General features: G+C 50.3%; 2 long non-coding RNA genes across 6 annotated transcripts in view; one reads left to right on the top strand and one right to left on the bottom strand.

Moving 5' to 3' along the window:
* The first annotated feature begins 7,377 nt into the window (after positions 1-7,377).
* LOC103349152 (C-C chemokine receptor type 8) overlaps positions 7,378-14,631 on the top strand; it is a 45,218-nt gene continuing 37,964 nt past the window's right edge. The window contains exons 1-3 of one of the 5 annotated variants that reach the window (XR_016214978.1): positions 11,422-11,560; positions 12,153-12,765; positions 13,456-13,583. This is a non-coding gene — a long non-coding RNA (C-C chemokine receptor type 8). Of the gene's footprint in view, positions 7,903-11,421; positions 11,561-12,152; positions 14,498-14,631 lie in introns of those variants that run through there. The other 4 variants (XR_016214980.1, XR_016214979.1, XR_011379603.2 and 1 more) reach the window with 4 other exon arrangements.
* On the bottom strand, positions 7,659-11,114 carry LOC149124405 (uncharacterized). Its single transcript, XR_016214981.1, has 2 exons — positions 10,987-11,114; positions 7,659-8,132 (listed from the first exon to the last, which is right to left on the bottom strand). It is a non-coding gene; the product is annotated as an uncharacterized LOC149124405 (long non-coding RNA).

Below are 14,631 nucleotides of genomic sequence, written 5' to 3'. Positions count from 1 at the left end.
AGGTGTATGCTTCCTTCTCTTCAGGCTGCAGTACTCTTTTCTCAGAGAGGAATCTCTGGCTGTGAGCTTAATCGGAGCTATTTAAGTGGAAGAGTATTAAATGGCTGACAGGAAGCTGTTACGGAGACCACGCGCATGTCGGGTCCATATGACTCAAGCCTGTGGAATTGCTGCTCGTGCATGCCCTTGCTGCACAGTGCTCTCTTCCCAGGCTGGCTGCTGCCTAAGGACAGAAGCAGTGAAGTCCTGGGGCGAGGGAGGGCGTGCGTCAGAGACCCCAGGGCTGCTCACCCTCTCCTTCTCGTGACAGAGCTGCAGAGCTGACCGCGAGAGAAAGCCAAAGTCCTTAGAGATCATCGTCGATCTCTCTGTGCCTGTGGTCATTCCTTCCGCCCAGGAACTCCTCCTTCTGCGCTCTCTGGCTGAGTGATGGGCGAGTTTGGACTCTCTGGGCCTGGCATTGCTCATCTCCAAGACTGGGGTTCATTCTCATGCCTGACCACATTTGCTAAGTGCAGGGGAGCACCTGTTCTATGTGTCGCATACTGCAGGCACTTAATAAATGCCAACACCGCTTTCTGGGGTAGGTGGGGAAGCAGATGTCTGTGACTTGTGGAGTCATCCAGGCTGCCTTGGATACTCATGTTTCACCCCCTCCTTGGGTATCTGGGGAATTGGGTCTTTAAAATTTATTTTAATTTTCCCCACTGAAATAAAAAAAAATTGCTTTACTTTCAGATTATTTTGGCAGGGGTAGGGAGAAAGCTACCCTTGGTTGAAACTGTCAGACTCATGGCTAAACACTCCCTGTGCATAATTATCTATTGAGTTCACTGCAATTCTGAAAGTCCCAGATAAATTCACTGCCCTGCCGAATGGTTCCAGGATCGTGTGACACAAATAAGAGGCTAGCTGGGACCCAAGTGTGTAGAAGGCAGTGGTAGCAGAGTGGCAAAGGGTCCCAAACGCCACCCCTCTTCTTGCTGGGTGCCAGGGTCAGGCTGCCACACACACAGGGCCCCTTTCTCTGTCCTGCACTGAGACTTAAGTAAAGCCAGAGGTGCTGGTTAAAGAGGTTCAACGCCCATTCAGCAAACGTGTTTGTAGCCCCAGTGGGCTCAGCTGAGTTGTGGCTCCCAGAAATGTCAGTGAACGTATCACAGCCAGGAGGTTCGTCATCTCAGTGGGGAAAATGCACACAAGCAAAGACTTTGACAGAATAGAGGAAACTGGTCAATTTATGCTGTGCAGATGAGATGCAATTACAGATAATGCACGGGAGGGGTGGCTGTGCCTGACCTGCAGTCGTATTCTTTTTTGAGAGCCAGACAGCTGGTTACCGGGTACCAGTGTGGCTTGGGCCCACTCCCTGCCATGCAGTGATCAGCTTAGAGGACAGAGCAACCTTCATCATGGCTTCTTATTGGCTCCCAGTCCCTAGCATAGGCCCCAGATCTGTCCCAGTTCCCGCAGGTGATCCCCTGCTGAGCAATGGCACAGTCCTGTGCATACAGTAGGTGCATACTCAGCACATTGTGACGCCTGCCAATCTGTTCCATGCGATGGAGGAAAGAATGGCAGGAACATTGCTTCCAAAAAGCCCCCACGGCTGGGGAATTGCCGTAGTCTCCAGGGCGCCTGGCTTTGTTCTGTTGCAGGCATCTGGGGGGTAAACCAGCAGATGAGAGCTCTCTCTTTGTTTCTGTTTGTCTGTCTCTCTGTGTGTCTGTTTCTCAAATAAATAAATACATATTTTTTTTTTGACAGGCAGATTTAGACAGTGAGAGAGACAGAGAAAGGTCTTTTTTTCTGTTGGTTCACCCCCCAAATGGCTGCTACGGCCGGTGTGCTGCGCCGATCCAAAGCCAGGAGCCAGGTGCTTCCTCCTGGTCTCCCATGCGGGTGCAGGGCCCAAGCACTTGGGCCATCCTCCACTGCCTTCCGGGGCCACAGCAGAGAGTTGGACTGGAAGAGGGGCAACCGGGACAGAATCCGGCATCCCGACCGGGACTAGAACCCGGGGTGCCAGCGCCGCAGGCGGAGGATTAACCTAGTGAGCCGTGGCGCCAGCCAATAAATACATAATTTTTAAAGGTCATGAAAAATTTATATTATGAAAAAAATGCATGGTTTTCAAAAAAGTTTTTGCACCCAAATAAATCTCTTGTAATTTAATTTCTGCAGTTTTTTTGAAGTCATGTGTTCTGTTATGCTCAGTGAGGTACCCTGGGTATGGCATGCTGACATATGCGGAAGAGAATGCCATGGTATATTTTGTACAAGGTTTGACTATCTCTGAAGCGATACACTAGTGGAGTAACTAGCAGTTTACCCCTGGAGAGAGGTTCTGGGGAGGAGAGAAGGTAGGAAGGAGATTTAATTTTCACTGTAAACTTTTGGAATTTTAAAAATCATGTAAAATGTACAACCCATTTATTTTGGAAAATATTTTAATTAGTTGACTAGGAACTTTAAAAATAATCACACCCTAGACCTTCATCCGAAAGAATTCCTGAGCATGGTGAGGACAGCATCCTAGTGAGTGCCCTGTTCCTGGGGTTGCTCACAGGGCACACAGGGGTCTCTTCTGTTCAGGACCTGGAGGCTTGAACTCTTGAGATTTTAGAAGGTGCCTAGTGTGTCAAGTGAGTGAGTGAATGAATGAAAGGCCTGGAGGAACAAGAAACGAGATGCATCAGCCTCACAACATGGAGCCCCAGGAGATAAGCACAGGCCCACCAGCCCTCCACAAGCGGGCCACACTTGGAGAATACAGCTTCTCTTCTTAACGTGCTCCTTTGGCACGTGGCTACTGAGCATGAAAGATACTGACGTCAGCAATTTCAGCTCTGTCTGCTATGCAGCCAGGCACTGCCTCAACTGCATGAGTCATGGTTGACACATTTTTTTATCAGGTCAGGAAAGGACTTGTCTGTGTGCTCAAGCAAGTTCAAACCCACCTGTGAGAGACAGGCGCTGCTGAGTGAGAGCACCATTTACGTCAGATATGACGTCATTAAGGACATCTGCCCTGCACTGAACTTGGTAGTCTTAGGAAGTCCTCTTTACACGGATGACGGGTCTGAGCTGGATCACCTTGACCATTATTGCTGGATCATCTGAAATGTTCAAGGCTTGGGAGATGAGCCTAAGGAAAGGGCCTCCTTGAAGCTGGAGAGAGTGGCCAGTCCTTGGGGTGGCCTTCAGGAGAGCTCAGAGGCCTGCCAAGGGCATGATGGACTTTCATCTTTCATGGGACAATGGCCTTTGCTCCTGAGGCCACCAGACACCAAGAGTAAGAATCGTCAGGCTAAGCCTTTGCGGCATCTACTCTGCTGGGTTTCCCATGGAGCAGGGTTGCCAGGAGAAACAGGATGCCAGCGTGCGGCACTGGTGAAGGCGTGGCCTGGGGAGAGGCTGTGCTTTGTAACTGAGAGCAGTAGCCAGCCAGGACAGGAACCCTTCCACGCTGTTCTCTGAGCTCCTCACCCTCCATTCAGCCAAGCCAAGGTTTTACCCCCTTGGTGTTGACCTGGGGAAGTCTGGGCTCAACCTAGAAGCGGAGATTTGCACATGTGTGTGTTTCATATCCAGGCAGAAATGGATTTTGTATGCCCTTCCTTAAAACTTAATTGCTTTCCCCCACTGATCTTAGCTTACTTCCTCTGCTCCACTTCCTTTTCTCATGCCTGCTCATTTATTTTTTTTAACTTTTGGGGAGGCATCTTTACCCATTATTTCCAATCAGCTTCCCTTTTCTATACTTCCTTTCTCTTTCAGGTGGCTTAAATCCATTTTCTTTTTCTGTCAGGCTTGTTTTTGTCTTGCTTTTCCCCTTCTCTTTGTCTTCACATCCTGCTCACTTTTTTTTTTTTCTAAATCCAGCATATCTGCTTTTAGTTTTTTACCTGCCTTAGTCTCTGCTTATGGTGGCTTAGGAAACCCTGCATGAAGACTGAGCTTCAGGTTCAGTCCAGTGCCAAAACAAAACAAAGAAAAAATTGTGAACACCATGTGTTCCCCTGTTTGGAACAAATGCAACTAGAGAAGTCCCTGAGCCTCAGCCCAGACTTTCGCCATGGAGAGGTCCTTGTTCTGGTAGATCCCAGGGGCAGGAGCTACTCTCAGAAAGTCCAGTTCAGAAAGAGAAGGCAGCGTGCTGGGGTTTGGATCCTGCTGCACTCTCTACAGCCCTGCACGAGAAACAGTTATCCCCATCGCGCAGATGAACCAGCGAAGTTCAGAGGCTTGATTAACTTGTCCGGGATGTCACCAAGCCAAGATTGCCACTCCAGGTGCGTCTCCCCACAAGGCCTGGGCTGCCTGAGCTGCACGATGCTTTTCTCTCAGAGGGAACATCTGCAGGATAGGGGCTGCTTCTGTAGAACTGGGAGTGGAAGGCGGGAGCCATCACCCCGAGAAGAAGCCAGCCCACGAGTTGGTTGAGCTTCTCTCTTCTATACTGCAGACCACCAGGACTGACCCTTGGGGAGCGAGTGGCAGGTGGCAGGGGGGGGATGTCATTTGCCCCTCCAGCCACTACCACGTGGTCTCATTGCCAGGCCCCCAGAACCCACCTGCCGTCGGTGGTAGTGCAGAACTTGGGCTCATTTTCCCTGGAAAGGATAGGGCTGAGTGTTCAGCCTGTTTCCTGCCTTCGACTCTCCCATGGTGCTCTCAAGACCACACACTCCACAGGGCCCCCACACCCCACAAACGTGTGGCTGAGAGACCCTGGGAGGGTCCTCGCAGCCCTGCCACAGTTTCCTGATGGTGGCATCGGACTTGCCTACTCTCAGGGCCCTGCAGCGCTGACGTGCCCAGTTTGCAAGAATCCAACATGAGGAAGGAGTCTTAGGGAGCAGCAGGCGCTCCATGTCAGGGAAAGTGTGGTCGGTCCCGTGTCAACAGGATGGCTGCGGGCAGCCTCCCAGGGAATATAGCACTCTGGGGTCACAGCCCGCAAGCATTCAGATGAGGCTCTAGAGACCCCTGCTTTATAACTTTAAAAAAATGAGACAGGCTTGTTAGTTATTTTGTTATTAATTAGGTCAATATTTATTGAGCGTCTCTTACATAGGCTAGTGCAAGGACGTGTATAAATTAAAAATACGAGACGGTTCTTCTTAATGAATATAAGGAAAGAAATCCTCCTCACTGCTTTTTTTCTCAGAGCATTTACTTTAAGAAACTTAGCATTCTCGACATTTTCTCATCTCTTTAACTATATTTCAAACTTCACAGGCCTTTTGTCAGCCAATAACCTAGGACTTTCCTAAGGACCCAGCATCCTCTCCTTGAAATGCAAGTCTTAGTCTGGGAAAGCAATAGAAGATGGCCCAAGTGCTTGGGCCCCATACACTGCATAGGAGACCTGGAAGAAGCTCCTAGCTCCTGACTTCAGATCAGCCCAGCTGTGGCCATTGCAGCCATTTGGGGAGTGAACCAGGGGATGGAAGACCTTTCTCTCTGTCTCTCCCTCTGTAACTCAGCCTCACAAATAAATAAATCTTTAAAAACAAGAAAAGAAATCCAAGCCTTAGGTGACGAGTGCCCCTATCTGCCAAACAATCTCTTGTCATAAAGAGAAGTGTGTTTCTCCTCTGGGTAGAGTCAATTGGCTAACACAGTTACCAAGTAGAGGTAGAATGAACTTGACAAATGGTGCTGCCCAGGCCTCTTGGGGAGAGTCACTGCTTATCTTGAGAGCACACATGGAATGGTTTGTGCCTGCCTGGCTACTAAGATGTTAAGATTTTTTTCTCCATAGATTGCCTATGACGCATATCACATTCTGGCTTACTGATTCCACAACGGAACTGTTTCTCTCTCTGCCCCCTTTTGTGGACAGGATTTCTGCATTTGGAGTAAATTCTATCTTTGATTATACAAAGGAGCTGCAAAAGGGTTGTGCAAAAGTAGAATTAAAAGGTAAGTTTATTTTGTTTGATGCAAAACTTATTTTTAAAAAAAAGGGTTTCAAAATGTTTGCAGAAGTGCATAGTATAAAAATATACTATGAGAATTTTCAAAGTTGTTTTGCACCAGAATGAACTGAACTCTATCTTTTCCCATGAGTTCTTGAAGTACCCTTGTTTTGCCCCCAACACTAGGTATGGAGTACTAAGTTCTGCAGAGATAAGAATGTTTAAGATGCACTTTCCGTGAATGTGATCATTTATTAAGAGAACGTAAGCAAAGGTGGGTGAACCCAAGAACGGGACCTCTTTGTTGGGGGAGGGGGATCAGGAAAGGCTCATTTACGCTGAGAGTCAAGCTGGGAAGGAGTCCTCCAGGTGGATGGAGATGGAGGAAGCAGAGGATAGGGTGAGGCTGGGCTTTAAAGCCGAGGCACAGAGAGTCTGAGCCTAGAAGTTTCCAGAGGGCCAGGGCCTGGCAGATAGAGTATGAGGGAATGTTCTAGAAACTGAGGGTAGGGTTAGTGGTGCCAATGGAGGGGTTTACCTGTTTGCGGAGCAGCTAGGGAAGCTCATTTTAGGATGAGAGGAGGCCCAGTGAAGGACAGAGAGCCCAGGGTGAGAAGGCAGAATGGGGGGCCAGCACTGTATCGTAGCAGGTAAAGCCGATGCCTGCAGTACCAGCATCCCATGTGGGCACTGGTTCGAGACCCGGCTGCTCCACTTCCAATTCAGCTCTCTACTATGGCCTGGGAAAGCAGTGGAAGATGGCCCAAGTCATTGGGCCCCTGCACCCACATGGGAAGACCTGGAGGAAGCTCCTGGCTTCTGGCTTCGGATTGGTGTAGCTCCGACCGTTGTGGCCAATAGGGGAGTGAACCAGCAGATGGAAAACCTCTCTGTCTCTGCCTCTCCTTCTCTCTGTGTGTGTAACTCTGACTTTCAAATAAATAAATAAAATCTTTAAAAAAAAAAATAAAGAAGGCAGAATGGGGGTAAAGAGGGGGCCATGGATTCCACCCTAGGGGAAAGTCATTAGAGACTGCAGGAGGACACACACACACACAACTACTGGGCCGTCTCTCTAGCACAGCCTTTGGGGCCGTCTCCCTTTTGTCGTCTGAGCAAATTTACAACCCATAAACCATAGAAACCCGCCAGCTATGCAGATAGTTCTTGGTCATAGAAACACCAGCCGTGTCTGGCCGGAGATGCCCGGGGCTAGTGGATGTGGACTGATCTTTGTGTTTACCTGGACACGCGTCTCAGCATTTCTGGAAGCACCTCACCCATGCTGCCGTGGCTGCCGTCCCTTCATGCTCACTGCTGTGTGGATATCTACCTCCCAGCTCGCCATCACTCCACTGCTGGTGCTCGTGTGGGTGGTGTTCAGTTTGGACAATGCTGCCATGAAAATGGTTGTGCCTGTGCCTCTCCTACAACACGAAGCACCAGAAAAGCTCGGGTGTGCAGTGCTGAACAGGTTGTTTAAAGATATCTGTTTAGATTGGGTCCAAACAACAGGGAAAAGCAAAGATTTGATCACCCTAAAGTCCGGATTTTGCTCTCTTGCGGGGAAGGCTGCAGTGAGGGAGGGACGGACAGGGGGCTTTGGGTGCTGGCAAGGCCCCCTTTTTTGGTCTGGATTGTGCTTATGTGGGATTTGCTTTTAACCTGGAAGCTTAATTCAGTGTGTTATATTTCACAATAAGCATAGTTTAAGGAAAAGTCCAAAGGTGATGTGGAAAAATATTTAAAGAGATGTAATACAGGTTTTTTTTTCCCTCCTACAAAGACTCACATTCCAAAATGATCACACTCTGGCCACACAAGAAGATGACGTGGTTGAAACGTCGACTGCAGCCAGAGTTCCGTGAGAATTCTGCCGCACGGGGCGGCCAGCCGGCCCTGAGCCCCCACGGAGAGCACGCAGCATCGAGGTTCAGCTGGAAGCCTCCACCTCCGCTTGGCTCTCCTGGGCAGGGTGAGTGTTGCACGAGACCCCGGCTGCCGTGATTCCCGGGCCGTGCTGCTGGGACTCAGAACGGGTCCTCGGCATGGGCATCTATGATCTGGACTCTGCCGTCCTGGCTCCACAGCCTCGTGGGACCGCTGTGGGGCACCACGAGCTCTCCTTCCTGTCCAGCTCATCCACTGCAGGTACTGCTTCCAGACAGCTCTGGGCGGGGGAGGAGCTGCTAGGTGCCCTGCAAGCTGGGAGGGAGGTTGTTTGAGGCCAGGGCCTCTGGTTTGGGAGGACCATACCCAACACCGCTGCTTCCCCAGAGCCGACCCCCGGTGGGGACAGAAGGAGGAGGAGGTGCTGAAGTGGTCCGCTTTAACGTTCTTTCTTTTCTTGCCCCCACGACTCTGGATCCCTCACCACCTCATTTGAAAGGGTTGTAAGGGACCCAGATTCTCTTTAACTTCTTTTTTTTCCAAGAGGAAAAGAAAGCAAGAGAATATTCCATCCACTGGTTAACTCCCCAAATGTTCACAACAGTTAGAACTAGGGCTCAAGCCAGGAGCTGAGTTCCCGGCCAGGTCTCCCAGGTGAGTGGCAGGAACCCAGGGGTTGGAGCCATCACTGCTGCCTCTGAGCCTGCATTAGCAGGATGCTGGAATCAGGAGCTGGAGTCAGGTCTTGAACCCAGGTACTTCAGTGTGGGACACGGGCTTCTAAACTGACATCCTAACTGCAAGGCTTACTGCCTGCCCCAGTACTCAAACCTTCTGAGCCTCGGTTTCCCCAGGATAACAATATACATGGTTTCTGGAATACCAAAAATTGGCCAAGCAGTTTGCTTGGGACTTTATATCCCCTTGCCCTTGATCATTGTGAAAGGTGGACACACGTCCATTTCTGGTGCCAAGTCTCCAGTGCAAGAGAGCACACGGCCGGCACACACTTACCAAGGGCAGAGCCAGGACTATGCTCCAAAGCCGGCAGCCTTCCCTGCCCTGTGTGTGAGGTGGGACGGTTGTGGAGCAAGGATGGGAGCAGATTATATGGGAACCAGCATGCGGTAGCATATGGTAGATACTCCCTTGCAGGGCTGTGGGAAGAACCAGGGCAGTCTGAGAGGGAATGCTCTGGTTTGGGCTGAGCCTATTTCCTACCCTGTAGCCCTTTATGGAAATAAACGCCCAACAGGACCTGGCGTTGTGTGGTGGGTTGAGATTCAGCTTGCGACACCAGCATCTCATTACTAGAGTGCTGGTTTGAGCCCCAGCTGATGTGCCTGGGAGGGCAGTGGAGGATGGCCCTGGTGCTTGGGCCCCTGCCACCTATGTGGCAGATCAGGATGGAGTTCATGGCTCCTGAATTTGGCCAGGCCTGGCCTGGGCTACTGCAGCCATTTGGAGAGTAGACTGGTGGTTGGAATCTGTCTGTCTGTCTGTCTGTCTGTCTATCCATCCCTATCCCTCTCCCTCTCCCTCCTTTCCTCCCTCCCTTCCTCCCTCCTTCCCTTTTTGTCACTCTGCCTTTCAAATAAATAAATAAATCTTAAAGTCAAAAAAGGAGGTGAAAGATCAGAATCCACCCTGGCCATCCTGAGTCCATTTCTTTTTCCTAGGGGTCCTGGCACCAGTCATCACCTCCATCTAGACTCACAGTGGCCACCGGCTGCCTCTCCCACCCAGAGCCAAGCACAGCAAGGAAGCTTTCCTGCCTGCTTTGACATGGGTCACTTTTCTTTCCTTTTGGTTCATTCTTTTTTTATCTAAAGTTTCCTATCTCAAATAGTTGAAAATGAAGAACAAAACAAAACAAATTACTTTGGGGAGTAGAGGAGGAGGAACCCTAAAATTCTGGTGTCTTTCTGGATGTGCTGTAAAGTCGCAAAGTGGGAGGGTAGGTCTCTGGCTCTGATTGCCAGATGCAAGGCAAGCACCAGGAATTAACAGACTGCAGCCAGTCCTGCACTGGGGACCCCCCCCGCCATGCATTTCCTGCAGTCCTGCGCTCATAATTTCTTTCCCAAGACTGTTTTCCGAGGACACAAACCTGGGTCTGAGCATGTTTGCAATGATTCTAACAGCATTTATCAAAACTGAACATTGCATTTGTGCCAGCAATTTACTAATTAAAACCACTTTCATTAGAAAGGCAATATATAGGGCCTGTGCTGTGGCATAGTGGGTAAAGCTGATGCCTGTAGTGCCGGCATCCCATGTGGGCACTGGTTCAAGTCTTGGCTGCTTCACTTCTGATCCAGCTCTCTGCTGTGGCCTGGGAAAGCAGTAGAAGATGTCCCAAGTCCTTGGACTCTTATACCCACATGGGAGACCTGGAGGAAGCTCCAGGCTCTTGGCCTCAGATCAGCCCATTTGGGGAGTGAACCAGTGGATGGAAGGCCTTTCTCTGTGTATCCCTCTCTCTCTCTGGAACTCTACCTTTCAAATAAATAAATAAAATCATTTTTAAAAAAGGGCAATATATGCTCATGATAAAAAAAGCAAGGAAGAAAAAGGAAAAGAAAAACCCAAAGAACTATCCACAGTCCACCGTCCTAGAATCAACCACAACATTCTTCAACTTTATGTATATTTTCTATTTATGTTGATATTTAAAATGCAAATGCCATTTAAAGAAGTCTTTAATATTAAAATTTCAAACATGTATAAAAGCATTGAGAACCATCTTGCACCCATTACTCTGCTTCAACAATTAGCAACTCATGATCAATAGTTCCATCTATTTCTCATTTTATAGTCCTGCTGGATTATTTAATTTTACCTGTAAGCACTTAAACATGAGTTTCTGAAAGACAAAGACACACACATAGGAAACTTCAATACTATTTCTAATCTTTTAAAACTTTATCTAAAGGCAATTTTGTGTTTTCATTTAATGTCAAACTACTGGTTTTACTCCATGTCCCTGAAATGTAATTATTCCCGTTTCTAATCATATTCTGTCATGTTGGGCCGGTCACACATGATCTAATCACTGCTCCCCACGCCTCCACCCCTTGGACATGTGGAGGCTGCAGCACCCTCAAGAGAGCACCTTGCATTGTGAGCATGCAAAGCAAGCCAGCATCATTAGCCTATCTGTGCCTACCTGGGCGGAGGAGAAGCTCTGGACGTGCCAATCAGCCACTCTGTCTCACGCAGGCTCCACCAGAAGTGTTTCCCCTTCCCTCCCTCTGAGGGCATCTTTATTTGCAAAGTTAGCCAATAGTATCTGGTTTCCTGTGAGGAGACTATCTTTAGAATCTGCTGCAGGCAAACTCAGAAACTCCCAGCTGGAGGCCATCTGACCACAGGGAGTCTGAATTGACCAGCCTGGGTGGCTGGAGCCCAGACAGACCTGGAGGGGGCGTGATAATGAGGGGCTGTGCACCTGGGGAGAGGGGCCGGCAGCAGGCCCTGTGGTCCCCTCAGCACAGCACAGCACAGCACAGCACAGCACGGTTCAGCTCTTGTTAACGGAAGACCCCAGGCAAGCTGGGGAAGTTGAGAGAGCCTCAGCTTTCCTGCCCAGGAAAGGCAGTTAAAAACCCAGCAGACAGCACTGGGATGGACCTTAAGGAGCTGCAGCCTTTCTCCTCAAAGCGTGGGCCCTGGCAGCAGGAGCTTGTTAACCACGCAGCGCCCGAGGACCCCCTCAACCTGTGTGTGAGCGCAGTTCTTAGGTGAGCATGGGGAAGGAGTGCGTCCAGGAGCTCCTCCTCGCAGGCGTGGTGGCCACTCCCGATTGAGGAAGCCCGCTGCCCGCTTCCCTGCTTCCCTGCTTCCCTGCCTTTCCTCCTGGCCTCGCGGCTTCCCTACCTTTCCCTCCCCTTTGACCAGAAAGCTCCAGGCTGCTCCCGCCCACTCTCGGACCCTGGCCTTTTCTCGGTCCACAGTCCACGCGTTCCTACGATCTGGCCGAGATGGTCCTCTCTTCCAACAATCTCATCTGCTCCGGGACAGCCACCACCTGCGGGACCACAGCTCCACGTCACCATCGCCCTGTCTCTCCCCTCACCATGTCCCCCCTAGGAGTCAGCAAGCTCTTTGTAAAATCCAAATCCGCCACCTTAAAACCTCCTGAGGGCTCTCCTCTCTCCTAGGGGAAGACCCTGGCTTGTAAGCGTGGCCTCAGTGGGGTCCGTTCCTTGTTACTTCTGGCTCACACGTCCTATGGCCACATCTCCTGCCTGTGCACAGGTCCTGGGCTCTTCCCTTTGGGACTCTGTGTCACCCTCCTTTGAAACTAACGAGTAAACTTTTCTCATCCCATAGATGCTGGCAGAATACAGACTTCCAGTGCAGTGGGCAGCGTTTGCCGCCCAAATTCCGCAGGGTGATGCCCTGTGCCCAGAGGGATTGCTGCACACAGGAGAGGAGCACTGCGCTGGGGAGTGCGCCACGTCGTAGAACCAGCAAGCTAGCCCGCTCTTCAGCCCAGAGCGGGTGGCACCTCATCCTTCTAGGCTGCTCGTGGCGAGCACAACCTGGAGACGTGGGCCAAGTGAACTGCAGTGGGCTTTGCGTTCTTGGCACACCCAGCAAGATGAGAAGCACTTGGCAGTTGTCAGTCCCTGCACACCTCCGTGGGCCTTTGTGCAGGGGTCCTGGGCTCTACGCTGGGGACTCTGCTCCCAGGGCTCTGTTCACCCCTCTCCCAGGGCTCCCACTCTGGATGCAGCCTCTTTTGCCAGGCCCAGTCCCCACCCAGTAACTTCTGCTTGTCCATCCGTGTGAGCTGTGCCTTGTGTGCAAGTTCATCATCGCCCCGGCTTCCAAAGGGGTGAATACTGGAGAGTTCCTGGGCTTTATGTACAGTGCACAGATGTCCATACAATACAGAAACAGATGGACAGCGTCTCCCTACAGGCTTAAACTTTCATGATGGGTGAGTGGGAACACAACGTCTCCAAATACCTCTTGTGGAGGAGATAATAATGAAAAGAAGGTTGGGAAAGTCTCATCTAAGGTGTTACACAGGCCACTGTGCTGCGTCTCGTGTTCAGAGTCTGGGGTTAGGGAGTCACAGGACAAGAGCGATCTTTGCAGAAAAAAGAACTGGTGGTTGGCTGTGAGGGATAAGAGGGGAGGAACTGCTGCATGAACAGTGCTTCTCGGAGCCAGGCACCGTGCTGGGCCCGGTGTCTGCAGTGCCTCCTTGCGGTCATATTTTCATTTTCAGATGGTGAAATGAGGAGGAAAAAGCCACAAGCCTTGCACTGCATAGCTGGAAAAGGGTCAAATTGGGATTTTTTTTTTTAAGATTTATTTATGTATTTGAAAGGCAGAATTACACACACACACAGAGAGAGAGAGGGTAGGAGAGACAGAGAAAGAGTTCATCCATCTGCTGATTCACTCCCCAAATGGCTGCAGCAGCCAGGGCTGGGCCAAGCCAAAGCCAGAGCCAGGAGCTGCTTCCCATGTGTTGCAGGATCCCGAGCATTTGGGCCATCTGCTGCTTTCTCAGGCCATTAGCAGGGAGCTGAATTGGAAGTGGGGCAGTCAGGACTCGAACCAGTGCCCATATGGGCTTCGAGCCTACTCACTCTAAAGCAGAATATCCGTATTCCTGCAGGAACCACCTGCCAGACAGGCGTGTTCTGAGTGAATCACGGTGACCTCCCTGCCTACGTCTGATGCCTGTATGTGGCTGTCGAAGACACGTATCTGGCTGTTTACCGTCCCCTGGACATAGCTGGTAGAGTGACAGTTCTCCAATGACAGCTTGGCCGGGAGGGAGGGTGCGGTGTCCAGGCAGCAGTGCTGAGTCATGGAGCTCGGTCAGTGTGCCTGTTTTGATGGAACCCACAGGGACTCTTCAGCTTAGAAAGAGCCATCGAGTGCCCAGCTGTGTCTAGTTTCTGACACCCTGCCTCCTCAGTAGAACTCACATTATTTCAGTGCCTTCAGCAGTTCGCTTCTGGCAAGTTAGGAATAGCCCTGAAAGTGAATTTGGTGTGCCTTTCAATATGGTTGAGTGGCTTACATAGAAAAGTCCCCTTTCCCAAAGTGTCTTAGACCAGTGATGAAGATGTTGTGAAGCTGCAATGTCAAGTTCACTTGTGTAATAAACAGGATAAAAGATCTAGTTCCTGGCAGCCAGTACGTACCCCGTAGCTTAAGTGTATTTTGGGGTTCCATTAAGAAGTCAGTGTTTGGTTGAAATCATACAATGGGCAGCATGTCTTTACTTCCTGGGCTGTGGCATCTCTCCGCTAAGGCCTGAGGCTGACCCCCAAGGATTCATGTGGTGGAAGCTGTGTCCTCAGGGTGTTGATGTTAAGAGATGGTGGAATGTTTAAGAGGCCAGTTCTCCTGGGATGGGGTGGTGGGGCCGTCATCCTCCAAAAAGACTAAGTAACTCTCAAGGGATCTCTGTTGGCTCCCACGATACTGGGTTGTTAGAAAAAGAGCGAAACTGATCCCTTCCTGGTCCCTGACCTCCTGTCTTGCCTTGCGATCTCTCCCTCGTGCACATGCGTTTGCCGTGGTGCCATCTGCCACATTGAGATGCAGCCAAGGGAGCCCTCTCCAGGAGCCAAACCCATGAGTCCACCCAGTCTTGGACTTTCTGACTTCAGAACTGTGGGCTAAATAAACCTCCTCTCTTTGTACAGTACCCGGGTTCAGGAGTCTTGTTACAGCAACAGAAAACAGATTAATACACTCGCCATGGGGAATAATTTAAGCTTTTAATTAGAAGATGTGTTGTCATATTCCAGTGCCTACATGTGCGTGTGTGTGATGGTTG

This window comes from Oryctolagus cuniculus, chromosome 10 (genome assembly GCF_051225735.1).
Source record: "Oryctolagus cuniculus isolate XC-2025 breed Fujian yellow rabbit chromosome 10, ASM5122573v1, whole genome shotgun sequence".
NCBI classification, from domain to species: Eukaryota; Metazoa; Chordata; class Mammalia; order Lagomorpha; family Leporidae; genus Oryctolagus; species Oryctolagus cuniculus.
Note: the sequence above shows the minus strand (reverse complement) of the source record. Positions and strands in the feature narration are given on the sequence as shown.